This window comes from Nuphar pumila, chromosome 3 (assembly GCF_984573655.1).
Source record: "Nuphar pumila chromosome 3, dmNupPumi1.hap1.1, whole genome shotgun sequence".
NCBI lineage: Eukaryota > Viridiplantae > Streptophyta > Magnoliopsida > Nymphaeales > Nymphaeaceae > Nuphar > Nuphar pumila.
In genome coordinates this window covers 63841604-63855843 of record NC_143251.1, presented here as the reverse complement: position 1 = coordinate 63855843, position 14240 = coordinate 63841604, and positions in this window count along the sequence as shown.

Below are 14240 nucleotides of genomic sequence, written 5' to 3'. Positions count from 1 at the left end.
GTGGAAGGTCGACATGTAGTCTCGTTCATTCATAAGAACATTCTTTGTCGTTTTGGTATACCGCACGACATCGTGTCAGATAATGGTACTCATTTCAAGAATGAGAGAATGAAGATCTTTTGTTCAAAATTCAGATTTCATCATCATTTTTCAGCTCCTTATTATCCACAAGGAAATGGTCAGGCAGAAGCAACCAACAAGAGTTTGATTCGCATCTTGGAAAGAACCGGTGAGACGGGTCGTGATTGGCACGAGAAAATCCATGATGCACTTTGGGCATATCGAACTACCATTCGAACCCCAACCAATGCAACTCCTTCAGAACTTGTTTACGGAACTGAGATGGTGTTACCTCTTCATGTAAAGAAGCCCGCCCTTAAGTTCGCATCTTTTTTAGAGCTACCACTCAATTAGTATCAACAACAGAGATTGGTACAGTTGGATTTACTTGATGAGAAAAGACTTAAAGCAGCAGAGCACGCTCAGTCTTATCGTCAGAGGATAGCAAGGCAATATGCCAAGTCAGTCATCGAAAGAAGATTCCAAGTTAATGACTCGGTCCTTAGATCAACGGCTCATCTCAAGCATCGTCCATGTGGCAAATGGTCACCAAACTGGGAAGGTCCCTACGTGGTGAAAGAAGCGTTGCCCCGTAATTCATATAGTCTGATTAATGCAGATGGGGTAGAACTATCCGACCCCATTAATGCTCGACATTTGAAGAAATTCTATAACTAGAAAATCTCTATTCTATCTTTTGTATTCTTCAAAAATTCCCTTCAATAAATGATCAATTATTCTTTTATCAAAATATCTCTCTTCCCCAGAATATACTGAGGCATTCTTGTTATAAAGTTGCCTTTTATTCGAAACAACCTGTGTGCAGGCAGGATCTAATAAATCTCTCATTTTGCGCGCATGTGCACTCAGTTGCATCCTTTGCATTTGCATTCATCTGCATCCATTTTACATTAAGCCTTATCACCCATTGAGGATAAGGGATAAATCTTGAGACCCCGGTAAGTCGTCCGAGCCATCGTCAATTGATAACCTTTCAAAATCCAATGCTCGTACTGGTAATCTTTTTAAAAACCCAGTGCCCATACTGGTGACTTTTTTTGAAAATCCAGTGCTCATACTGGTAACCTTTTAGAACCCAGTGCTCGTACTGACAACCTTTTAAAACCCAGTGCTCGTACTGGTAACCTTTTAAAACCCAGTTCTCGTACTGGTAACCTTTTAAAATCCAGTGCTCGGACTGGTAATCTTCCAAAATTCAGTGCTCGTATTGGTAATCCTTTAAAATCCAGTGCTCGTAATGGTATTTTATTAAAATTCGGTCTTCATATTGGTCGCAACATAAATCTCATATTGGGGTTCAGATTCAATGTTAATCTTCAAACCTGCGAACCAAAGAATCTGTATCAGACCCTTGGGTCGTTCCATTCTGTTAATCTGATATTCGAGTTGCCGATTTTGTCAGACCTCTAGTCATTCATAGTATCAAGCAGTTCTTTGAGTTATCAAAATCTATCAAAATCAATCGTCCAGTACTTCTCTTGTGAGGGACCCTTTTTCCAGGGAGAGTTCGAGGGAGCTCGTTTCTTTTCACATGTCTTTATTGTTCGTTCATTGAACCCCTTTTTCTAGGGAGAGTTTGAAGGGACTCATGCTTCACGAACAGTTTGCAAAATAATCTTTATTGTCATGCAAGAAACCCTTTTTCCAAGGAGAGTTTCGACGGAAGCTCATCCTCCTTGTAATCTTAAATGTCTTTTGTTAGGCCACTCCCGTCATCGAGGACCCTGTTTCCAGGGAGAGTGTGATGGACTCGCTCCTCTATGATATCCTTTTAATCTTTGTTAGCGGCCCCCTTTCCTTAAGAGAAGCCTAGAAGTAGGGAGTTTTGACGAAAACTTTATTTCTCTTCGAAAGTTCGTTTTGCAAACACCTCCTCTTCAGGGAAGAGAGGAGTATCTTTTTATTACCCGTTCAGGTAAGGGTCAAGCCTGAGTCTCTCCTTTGGGGAAAGGAGAGGAGAATCTAGCCACGAATGTGTCATTTAGATCTCAAGTGATTTCTTTCACCAAGGATTCCAAGAATATTTTGCCAATTCGCCATGAAAAATAGTTGTTGATCTCAAAATCTTTATTGCATAAAATTGTACCTCGAAATACCTTCAGTATTATTTCCGAAAGGACAAAGCTTTCGCGAAAAAGGATTCAAAGTTCAAAATCTTTATATTGGCCAACCAAGAGGACGAAGAATAAATCCGCGATATGGCCAGCAAAGAAAATTCAATGTTGTTGCAAAGCCAAAAGTGATTGATATTGATCGCAGTCAATGACATATTTTTAAAGATCATTCTTGAAAAATAAAGCAGTCGAAATATCCTGGGTGATACAGAAAAATCCACTCAACCTTCATATCTCCTCAATCACCTAAGCTGCAATTAACTATCTGCAAAAGGGATCTCTCAATTGTCGTCAAGATAAAGGCGAATTAAGCGAGTCGGCCCCTGGGGCCAAAGAAGATTTGGATCATCTCCAAGATGACGGAGTTTGTGACGGATCCTTCTAGGGAAAGTTCAGATCACCGTCGTGATGAAGGCAAGTGTGATGAACCTACCGACAAACCCTAAAAGATATTTAATTTCTGCTATCATCAATAGATTCTCAACCAATGAGCCAATAATCGTCAAGATAATCTCTGAGAGAAAAGAAGGATCGAAACATCCCTGAGATGAAGGAGTTTGTGACGTACCCTTCTCAAAAAGAGAAAAAAGTCAGGACATCTCCAAAATGAAGGATGATGTAATTCCCAAAAAATCCAAGAGAGCTCCAATTCTGTCAAAAAGAGAGTGCAGAAAGATCATCATGAGAAAAGAATCCCAGGATATCAGACTGCCGAATCTATCAAGAATCTTCTTTAATTTTGTGAAATTCTTTTATCAATATCCTTTCACCAATAGCTCTCGCAATATCAAGAATATATTCTTTTCCGCCCATATCAAGGAAATTGATAGCTTCCTTGAGAGAAAGTCAAAGGCAATGATATTTGAATTCGAATCTTGATTCTACGGAGTTAAGTCCCGTCGGAGGTAATACTTCAGGTAGACAAGAGGGAATATTTTTCATATATATGCTTATCATTCTTAAATTAACCACAATTTTTATCTTATTGGCAATCTTTTCAAGTTATCCCGACATGAAATGAGAGCTTGATGTTTATTTTGATGTATCCAGGCGTTGTTGTTATCCCTTTTTGGATTGGATGATGGGAGTCATCCAAGATCCTTCCCTTCTTGTTTTGATTTGAGCGCCTGGGCTCTCAAATTAGCACACTCCCTTGTGCTCCCCACTGTCCCACCATAGACAGTTCCTATTCAGTATAAGGGTTAAACCTGAATTTTTCTGCAAAAGGTCATCTGTCTTAAAAGCCATACAACCTCATCAATGAGACGCCCAAGATCAATCCCTTTTCAAGCTTTAGGGAACCCCCTTTCTTCCTTTTGCAAACCCCTCTCAGATTTATTGTGCAAAATTCGAAGGTCCCATCATGGTTTCTTCATTTAAGGATTTTGTTTATTGTCCCCTTTCAGGTCAAGGGTTAAGCCTGAGCCTCGTTTTTCCATGAGGTATCGTCCCCTTTCAGGTTAAGGGTCAAGCCTGAACCTCGTTTTTCCACGAGGTATTGTCCCCTTTCAGGTTAAGGGTCAAGTCTGAGCCTCGTTTTTCCACGAGGTATCGTCCCCTTTCAGGTTAAAGGTTAAGCCTGAACCTCGTTTTTGCACGAGGTATCGTCCCCTTTCAGGTCAAGGGGTTGAATCTGAGCCTCATTTTGATGAGGTATTTCATTTGTCATCCCATCCAGGTTAAGGGCTAAGCCTGAGCCTCATTCGATGAGGTGAATCTTCTTCTTTATTCTTTATGCTAAATCTATCACCATCATTTGAACTAATTCTTTCATACCTAGTCAAATTTATCTAACTAGGGCATTTTTATAGTCTAAATTTGATGTGTTTTTCTTTGCCACTAAGCTCGGCCCCTATACCGGCTTAGTAGCAAAGAGGGGCATCTGTAAACACCCCAAATTTTCATCCTCGTTCAGTGCTCACATTTCATATGTCATTGCATATCATTGCATGCTTTCGGCATACCATTTCATTGCATTGCATGTCATTACATCTCATTTTCGAGATCCAACACTCATGTTTTCAAAATATTTAATCCAAATTTGAGTTTTAAAACTTTTTCTTTCAAAAATCAATTTCAAAACCTGGGTTTTTACTCAACATTCTGTCATTTTCCAACCCCAGGACTTTATATTTTAAAATATTTTCTCAGAAAACAATCTGGATTCATTTCAAACTCAATTTCAATTGATTTCAATTCTCAGATGAGACCCATTTAGGCGGTGTCGCTTCTGGATTCCTTTACTTATCAAAAATCTTAAAAATTTTAGAGTCCTAGTTGGATTAGGACTCTTTTTCCAGAGTCTAGTCGGATCAGAACTCTACTTTTCACTACCTTTTTACCCGTTTTCGGAGAAAATCTTTTAAAATCTTCTATTTTGGCCAAAATTTTAGAGTCCTAGTTGGATCAGGACTCTTCTTCAAGAGTCCAGTCGGATCAGGACTCTTCTTCAGAGTTTCAATTGGATTGGGACTCTAATCTTTTACAGCTATTTTATCCATTTTCAATCAAATCTTTCAAAATGAGTCAGAAACTCAGAGTTTTAGTCAAAACAAGACTCTGTTCAGAGAATCCTAGTTGGATCAGGACTCTGATTCTGATTTCAATTTTGAAAGAATATTTCAAAAATCTTTTCATCTATCAAAACTATTACACTTTTATCAAAGAATTTCAAAATTCTGAGATTTTATCTCAGAGTCCTGATCAAATCAGGACTCTACCCCAAAGTCCTGATCGAAATAGGACTTTATCCAAAATTGATTTTCTCACTTCATTTTCACTGGTTTTTAAAAGCTTTGCTTAAAATTCATCATTTTGCTTACCAGAAAAACCAAAATTCTTAGAGTTCTGATTGAATCAGGACTCTTTCTCAAAGTCCTAATTAGATCAGGACTCTGAACCAAAACTTTGATTTCATCCTGTTTTCACTTGTTTTTCAAAATCCTCTCATTTGATCTCTCAGAAAATCCAAAAATTGGAGAGTCCTAGTTCAATTAGGACTCTGTCTTCAGAGTTTTAGTTGAATCAGAACTCTGTTCTATTTCAATACTCGTTATTGTTTTCACTGTTTTGACAAATTCTTTCATTTGTTTTTCAGAAAATACCAAAAAATCTAGAGTTTCAGTCCGATCAGGACTCTGTCCTAGAGTCCTAGTCCAGTCAGGAGTCTGTTTTGAAGTTTGTTTTTACTCCGTTTTTTATTTATTTCCATTTGTTTTCAAAAATTAGGTCATTTTGTAGAGTCCAGTTAATCTAGGACTCTATTTCAGAGTCCTGATTGAGTTAGGAGTCTAACCTTGACAGTATTTTCTGACTTATTTCATCATTTTTGATAAAATATTTTAGAAACTCCTTCATTTGGCTTTTAAAACCCAAAATCTCAGAGTCCTATAAATCCAGGACTCTAGCCCAGAGTTTCAGTTCGCATGAGACTATGTTTTCAAAAATCTTGAATTTCAAATATTGATTTTAACCCCTGTTTTCAGTGTTTATTCCAAAATTTTCAAAATTCGATGTGGGCCCACTCAGTTGGTACCATATCCAGAGGAATTCTAACCCAGTTAGAACCCTATGCAATTTCAAAACTTTTAATTTCAAGATTGCTTTTAAAAATCTTTTGAAAACTTTCTCAATTTCAAGTTTTAAAATCACTTTTTGAAAAAAAACTCAAGTAGGGCCCACTCGGGGTGGTGCCATATTCGAATAAGTTAGGGCTAGACTAGGGTTAGTCAGTGTCTTGGTTAGTGTTAGGGGTTTAGAAGAATCAAAAATCATTTTAAAAACTCATTTTGAAAGTTAGTTTTTAAAACTAGTGTTTTTAAAGGTGTTTTAAAAAACCAAATGTAGAGAATGCCAAGTGGCATCACATTTGGGGGATTTCTAGGATAGTCTAGGGGTTAATTAGGAAGTAATTAGGATAAACTAGGCTAGGGGTAGTTAGGTAAACTCACACCAAAATCTCCCCCCCTTTTAGAAGTCCAAAAATTTTAAAACTCTTCATTTTTAACCTAATTTTTTTTTATAAATAGAAGGCCATAAGGGGTCGATTTTTCCAGCTCTCTCATTGAGGTTTCTTGAAGATTCTCTCTTTTCTCCAGCCCTTCCTCCATTTCTGCAACTCCAAGGTATTAATTTCTTCTCTTTTTCTTATTTTATTTAATGGTTTTAAGAGTTTAAACCTAGATTTAGCCTTGGACATCCCTCCTTATGAAGATTCAACCATGGTTCCACCCCAAGAACCATCAAGAACGGTCCAAGAAGGTGATATAACACTGTTTTGTGGATTTTACAGGGATTTTAATCCATTAGAATCAATTTTAGCATGTTCTTTTACATTATTAACCAATAAATCATGTGATTTACCCTTTTAATGGGTTAAATCCATGCTTTTAAAGGTGATATTAAATTCCAACCATTGATTCCTGAGTTTTTATTTATTTATCTATTTATTCATGTTTATTTTACGTTTTCCAGCATAGAAATAATTTTTATTTACTGTTTTATGGTTTATTTTATTGTTTTTCATTAGATAATGCATGATTTCTTAAGTTTCTTAGATTGCTGTGTGTTTTTAGTTTAGAACAGAAAAGATTATACTATTTCGGATTGAAGTACTTGCTGTTAATGTCTGATTTTTTTATATGTGATACATGCATATGTAAATGAACTACTGTAGAAAAATCAGAGGTTTTGGGATTCAGAAACCCTGTCAGAAAAATCGGACATCAAATCGGGTTTTTAAAACTTTAAAATCATGGTTAAAATCAAGAAGGTAACTTGCTGTTATGATATTTCTCTCATCCTATATCCGATTTCAGATCTGTAAAGTGCCATGGATTTACATTGATTAGATCTATCTACTGTAAAATGTTAGGAATTTTTTAATACTGTTTATTATTTTTCCTTTGTCAGAGAGTCTGATTTTCAATTTAAAACTCGTTAGGGTTTACCAAAACCCTAATCAGACTTGTGTTATTCATAAATCTCAAAATACAGATCCGATTCATGATCTGTAAAAGGTGAATATTATTATTTTTTTAATCTATATTTACTGATAAAATCTCAGATATTTTAGATCAGTATTGCTGTTTATCCCGGAATTTTGAATTGGAAGTGTCTGTTTTAACTCATGTTAGGTTTGTTAGAATTTAGTTCAGATTGCCGGAAGGGTTTCTCCCTAACCGGAGATGCTTTCTCCAATCTGTAAATTGTGAAATCTCTGTTTTTCTTTCTAGTTTATCTCTGTAAAAATTCAAAAGTTTTCATGGAGTATTGACCCCTGATTTGGGTCCAACTCTAAAACTGGTTTATGACCTAGGTTAAAAATAGCTTATTTTAGGTCGTTAATGCAATTTCGGATTAAAATAATTTCAAAAAATTATTTTTGCAATTTCAATCTTATTTTAGGGTAATAACAAGTGCAGGTACCAATTTTTATGAGTTTTTAAATCCGTTTGATGTCTGAATTAATAAAATTGCAAAACAGGATACCTGAAAGATCCAAAAACATTGATAAAATCACAATATTTGTGATATTTCTTGATTTTTGTGTACAAGTTCATGTTTTTATTGTTTGTTCATGTTTAGAATCATATTAAGATGTTTCATGCTTAATTTTGTGCTTATTTGACTTTATTTCAATCATAAATCTCAAATTTTTATCCAAATCTATTTCAGAAAACCCTGATTTCAAGGCCATAGTCTTCCTATCGGGGGTAGTTTGGTCATTTGACCTCAATTTCGAAATTCTAAACCTTATTTTTCAGATTTTAAGCATTTCACATCATATTGAGTTTGATTTATTTTTATTTGAATTTCAAAACTTGCATTTTACAAAATATCTTTCTAAAAACCTTGATTTCAAGGCCATAGTCTTGCTATCAGGGGTATTTTGGTCATTTTGACCCCAATTTCAAAATTTCAAACTCTCTTTTCATATTTATTTAATTTTATTTCATATTTTATCAATTTTGATTTAAGGGAATCATGGAAAAGGCTTATATCTAGCAAAATCCAGTAATTTCTAGATATTACTGGATAAACCTAGAAAAGCCAACATATTTTCATTAACCAAGTTTTCTAGTTTTGCAGGTACATTTAAGATTTTATTTTTCATGTATTTAAATTCAATAGTGATGTACATTAAATTAAATTTGGAATAAGAATTTAAATTTCAGCTTAGACTAGGATTGCATTGCATATAGTTTAATTCTGCAAATATTAAATGTCTCATGAATGTATCATTCATGCACATTTTCATAAATTCACTATGGTCTAGACGAATGGCACGTGCACTAGCTCTTATGGAGTTGACAAACTTGGTGGAATTTGTATTTATAGCCATAGTCAGAATACAAATGATACCCAAATTTGTAATCTTTGTATTAGCCACATTCAACCTACACTATTAGGCTAACTTCAAAAATGCACTGCATTTCTCAAAAATACAAAAAAAAATCTCAATTCCTCAAATCCATATTCATTCATTTCATGCATTTGCCAATTCCAATTCAAAATTCAATTCAAAGAAGTTCAATTTCTTCAAAATCTCCTAAGTCTTATTCTAAAATCGATTTTCTCAAAATATGGATTTGCCAATGATATTTCAAGTATTTCCCAAGTTCCAAATTCGATTTTTCTAAGTTATATTTTCAATTTCAAAGTTTGAATTCAAAGAAATCAAGTTTTCCAAAGCTATTTCACATTTCTCAAAATCGATTTTCACAAAACCTCTAGATTCTTCAGAAATCGATTTTCACTTTCTCAGATACAATATCTCAACCATGATTCATTATTTTTCAAGTGTTATATTTTCCAAGAATCTCCAAATATTTTCCAATCTTTAAAGCAAACATCATGTTTTCAAATATGCATTTTTAGAAATTCATAGCGCATGCCTGATTCTTTGTGCATTTAGGAATTAGAATATGGTTTAGACAAGTTGAACAGAGCAAAGCAGTAGATTGATCCTTGGTTCAATTACCCCAGGTAAAGGCGCCAGGAACGGTTGAACCTCGTACCGACAGGCGAGTCCCATTCTTCGGAATTATCCCGCATTTTAAAACGGAGGCAAGTTATTTTCAAAATTTTTTTCAAAGGTCAGTTTGACTCGCAAAAAGTAAAAATTTTGCGATGATAACAATGGCATGCCGTGTTATTGATCAAAAGATCGATGTTGGGAGTGGATAATCATCTTTCGGGGTTGCTTTGTTCAGATCCCTGAAATCAATACAAATCCGGACTCTGCCATTGTTTTTGGGAACTGCTACGATGTTTGCCAACCAATCTGGATATTCAATAGTCCGGATGAATCCTGCCTTTAGCAGCTCCTCAAGTCCTTTAACTTGTGGTGCCACGCAGGGATCCATTTTCCTTAATTTCTGCTTGATTGGCTTGCAATCTGGCTTCAGCATGAGACGATGCTCGCTAACTTGGGGTCTAAGCCTGGCATATCCTCATAAATCCAAGCAAAGACTTCCTGATGCTGTTTGAGAAAATGGACGAGCCTCTCCTTCTCATCTAAACTTAGGCTGGAACCAATTTTGAGGATCTTAGGATCATCTTCTGAGCCGATTTTGACATCCTCTGTCGGATCCTGAACCAATGGCGATGGTTCATTCTGCTTCTGAATACTGGCAAATTCTGGCAATTATTGAATCACTGAGTCGAACTCTGCTAACTCTTCGATCTGCCCTATTACCTTGCTGACTTCTGCCCCTGCCTTTGCCTTGCATATTCTAGCCGGTTTGGATTTATTTTGAGAAAAGTTTGTATTGATAACGAGCCTTTTGAGCGATTTAGGAGCCATGATTCTGGCAATTCTAAAAGCGCAAAGAAGGTTTTTGAGAAAAGGGTAAAAAATATTCGAAAATAGCCTTTTGTACAAAAACAAAGAATGACAACATAGAAAAAGATATAAGCAAAGAATTTGTGTACGCCAAGATGTGAATAAGAAATCAAAATTTCATTGATTGAGTAATCTTGATATTTACAGACAGTTGTTGATGAAGAAAGGAAAAACTGGGGTGGACTTTCCCCTACAAGACGACATAAGGAAAATAGGGAAAGAAAACAGAAAACAAAGGCATTGTCTTCATTTTGCTCCCTTGACAAAGGTGGTCTTTCTACCGGATGATTGACCAGTAAAACCTAAGCCTACTGGTGACATGCCGAGCGGGGATGATCGACTCCAGAATGCCCTCACCATTCTTACCAAGGCCCCTGAAGGGCTGGTAGCCATGTTTCATCAGAAGGTCAAACCCTTTCTTAGTTTTCGAGAATTGAGAAAACAGAGGATGATCCTTGAATGAAGTGCAATCGAGGCGCCCACCTAGCTTGAAGAAGCGAGGTCCCTGCCACTGGATTACTGCTGCCACGTTTTTTGTCGGCTGGACTTCTTTTAACTTCAATATGTCCAGGCTTTCACTCAAATTGATTTCATCGACTTCCCGGATGCTCGGGATGTCGGCAGTGAAAGTAGGACGGGGAATCATTGGTTGTGGGAGTCGCTCTTCCGGATCTTCTCCTAGGATCGTGGTAATCATGCCTCCCTTCGACCATTTGATGCACTGGTGAAGGGTTGAAGGAACAGCATTGGCGTTGTGTATCCAAGTGCGCCTGAGCAAAAGGTTGTATGTGGGCGGCACATTGACCACATGGAAGAGCACGGTGTGCACCGAGTAGTTGATAAAGATTTCAACAAAAATCTTCCCTCTGGTTGTCTGTCCGTGGTTATCGAAACCGTAGATTGTTATGGGATCTGGGGTGTATTCTTCTTCTTTCAGGCCCAAGGCCTTGGCTGTCATCTCTGGACAGATATTTAGGCTGCTGCCTCCGTCAACCAGCATATGAGGGACTATCATACCTCTGGTCCGCACCACTATGTAGAGAGCATTGTTGTGGAAAGAATGAGACTTTGACAAATCCTCATCAGAAAATGTGATTGGTGCATTCGTCATAGCCTGATTGACGATTTGAGCCATGTCCTGCGGAGTAGTGCTAGGTTTGACCTTGATCTTCCTTAGCAGGTCTTCTAGCACTTGCTGGTGTTCAGGTGAAGCGTGTGTCAAGTTCAGGATAGAAATGTTTGATAGAGCAGTAATTGGCTTCTGTACTGACTCTGAGGTTTCTCCCTTTTTCGAAGCTGCCTTGATGAAGCGCTTCGGAATCCTGGGAACTGGCATGGCAATCTCTGTCGTCACCTTTGCTGGCTGCTTGGTTGGTTTTTTGTTGCTGAAAAATGCAGTAATATCCACCCTCTTGGCGGAAGACTGCGCTTGACGAAGGACTAGGACCCGATGTTGATCCTGAATGTCCTGACTGGAACATGGCTGGATACTGCCTTGCAGAGAAAATGTTTGTTCTGTGATGACTGAAGCTGAATGCTTAGGAAATGGTTTGGACAAGATTTCTGGCTGTTCTTCGTCCTCATCCTCAATTAACAAATTTTTGTCAATACAGTCTTGGATGATGATTTTAAGGACAAAACAGTGCTCAGTGTCATGTCCGATAGTCCGATGAAACTTGCAAAATTTATCAGTCCATTTACCCATAGCCACAGGGGGATCTGCCACTTTGGGGAGTTTGATCATTCCTTTCGACATCATATATTCCAAGATGTCTTCGCGGGACTGTTCTAGAGCTGTAAACTCCCGATCATAACTCCATCCTTCATGTTTCGGCTTCTCTGGTTGCTTCGCTTCAGGCTGCGGTGCTGATTGGACGGGTTGTGACTTAACAAATTTTCCCTTCTGGGCTGCAGAGTTCGCTCTTTCGGCCCTGAAGTGTTCTGAATCCTTGTTGCGGTTTTTCTTGCTCTTCTTGCTGCCAGAATTATTGTTGTTGCCGGAAAAATCCGTGGAGTAAGCCATGTGTGCCTTTTTCTTCTGCTCAGGATTCTCTCTAACAAAAGGGTACCCTTCATATAGGCCATTGTCCAATCCGATCTCGAGCCACTCGGCTCTCTCAATCAGCTTGATGAATGACTTTGTAGGAGATGTAGAAATGAGGTTCCTCAGAGGCTGAGCAAAGTTGTTCAAGATAATTTGCAGGGCGTGATCCTTTGGGATGGGAACCTTCATTCTGTCACAGTTGCTTCTCTACCTGTGGATGAATTTGCCAGCTCTCTCATTCTCGATCTGCTTTAAATTGTACAGATGGTTGAGAGTTGGTGACGCTTCAACATTGAACATGAAGCGCTTAATGAACAGGTTCACGACTTTATCGAACTCTCCTAGTTCAATAGGGTAAATGTGGTCTGCATAGCACCTGGCCGATGTTCCTTCTAGGATGCGAGGAAAGCAAATAAATAACGTTCGGTTATCCTTCCTGAAATGGCCGTACTCTGCATAGAGCGTGGACAAATGAGCCTTGGGATTGCCTGTTCTGTCAAACTTGAGGAACTTGCGAGGGAGATTTTCTAGATTGTCATCCCCGTCCAGGCCGTTATAGAAATCTTCACCAGAATAAGTCTGTTTGCCTTTGCTTTTGGTATGGATATCCTTAATGGTCTGATTCATTTCTCTCATCTGCTCGTGCATTGGATCATTAGCTGGAATAGGTTTGTTTATTGATTCCGGTTCTGCAGCAATCTTCACAAACTACTGCGGAGGATTCTGATGGTAGACAAACTGCTCTTCTTCCTCTGATTCTTCTTCGGCTGATTCTAATTCCTTAGAAGTGGTGTCAGGCTGGACCTTCTTTCTGACGATCTTGACTGGCTTTTTCACGGCTTTCTTCTTTGGTTTGCTCTTTGGAGCAGCCTTCTTCTGACTGGCCTCAACTTGCTCTGACATCATTCGGGCCATCATTCTCTGAAACAGACTGTACATGGCAGGATCGATATCATCGCCTTTGCTCTGACCCTGCCCTCTAACTGACTTGGGAGAGTCCATTGCTTCAATTTCGCTGTCGCTGTCTTGAGGGGTGGTCTCTTTTCCAGCTCTTGTCTGAACCATCTTGCCAATGCCAATGATTTCTGCAGAATAAGGGAATGGTTAGAGCGCGAAAGGATTTTTGAAAACACGATGAAGGAATTGATAGACAATAAAACAGATTATCCCATCACCAGGGATCGGGTCACCACAAAGCTTGTGATAATTGCGTCACCATTTTACGGTAACGAAAAATGTGCCTTGTTACCTAGGCGAGGTTGTCCATCATGATAAGAGATAATTGAAGAAGAATGAAAGGAAAAGTCTCATCACCAGGGATGAGGTCGTCACGAGCATCGTGACCATTTATGCTATAAAACAAGATAATAAAATTTGCCCAAAAAAGCTTTAGAACAAAAATTGATCTTTATTGATGACAAAATTCAAATACAAAGAGAAGGTGGATAGACAGTTTGCCACCATTCTCGATATTCAGAAGATACATTGGGTCCAGTAAATACAGACAAAGGAATGAAGGAGTTCCAAGTGTATTTGGTTACATGGTATGCCCCAGACCACTGATCCGACTGCAGATCGAATTCTGGCATGTGGCCCGTCGGAAAGTAAATGTTGGTGCAAATCTGCCGCTGCGAGAACTGTCTAAGACACCTCTCTGGCTCATAGTCGACACAGAAGAAAGGGCCACGCAATCTGTAACGCTTGCTACGAGCATAAGTGTAGCGATGAACTGACTCTTGCCTATTGAAGTAATCCCAAAGGATCTCTTCCTGATGCAGACTCTCGATCGAAGTTCGATACTGAACAACAGACTTTGGCTTCTTGCTGCTTAACCTGAAAGAATTGGCTTTTACATGTCGCAGGAACCACGACTGCAAGACGTAAGTGCATCCTTCCACCAAGATGGTCTCTCCAAGGGCAAAATGAGCTAAGCCTCTGTAGAGAAAGGCTAGAGCTGCCATGGAAATTGAAAGTTGACGGGTCTGCTTGCTTCCCCATCTTCGAAAGAGTTGAGCGACTCTGACATCGATGAAATTCTGGCCGTCTTGAAAAAATGCCAATCCTACTGTGCATAGGACCATGGCATGCTGAATTCTTTCCTTCGCTGCCCGAGATAAGGTGTCAACTTTCTCATAGGCTCCATACTTGCGATAGA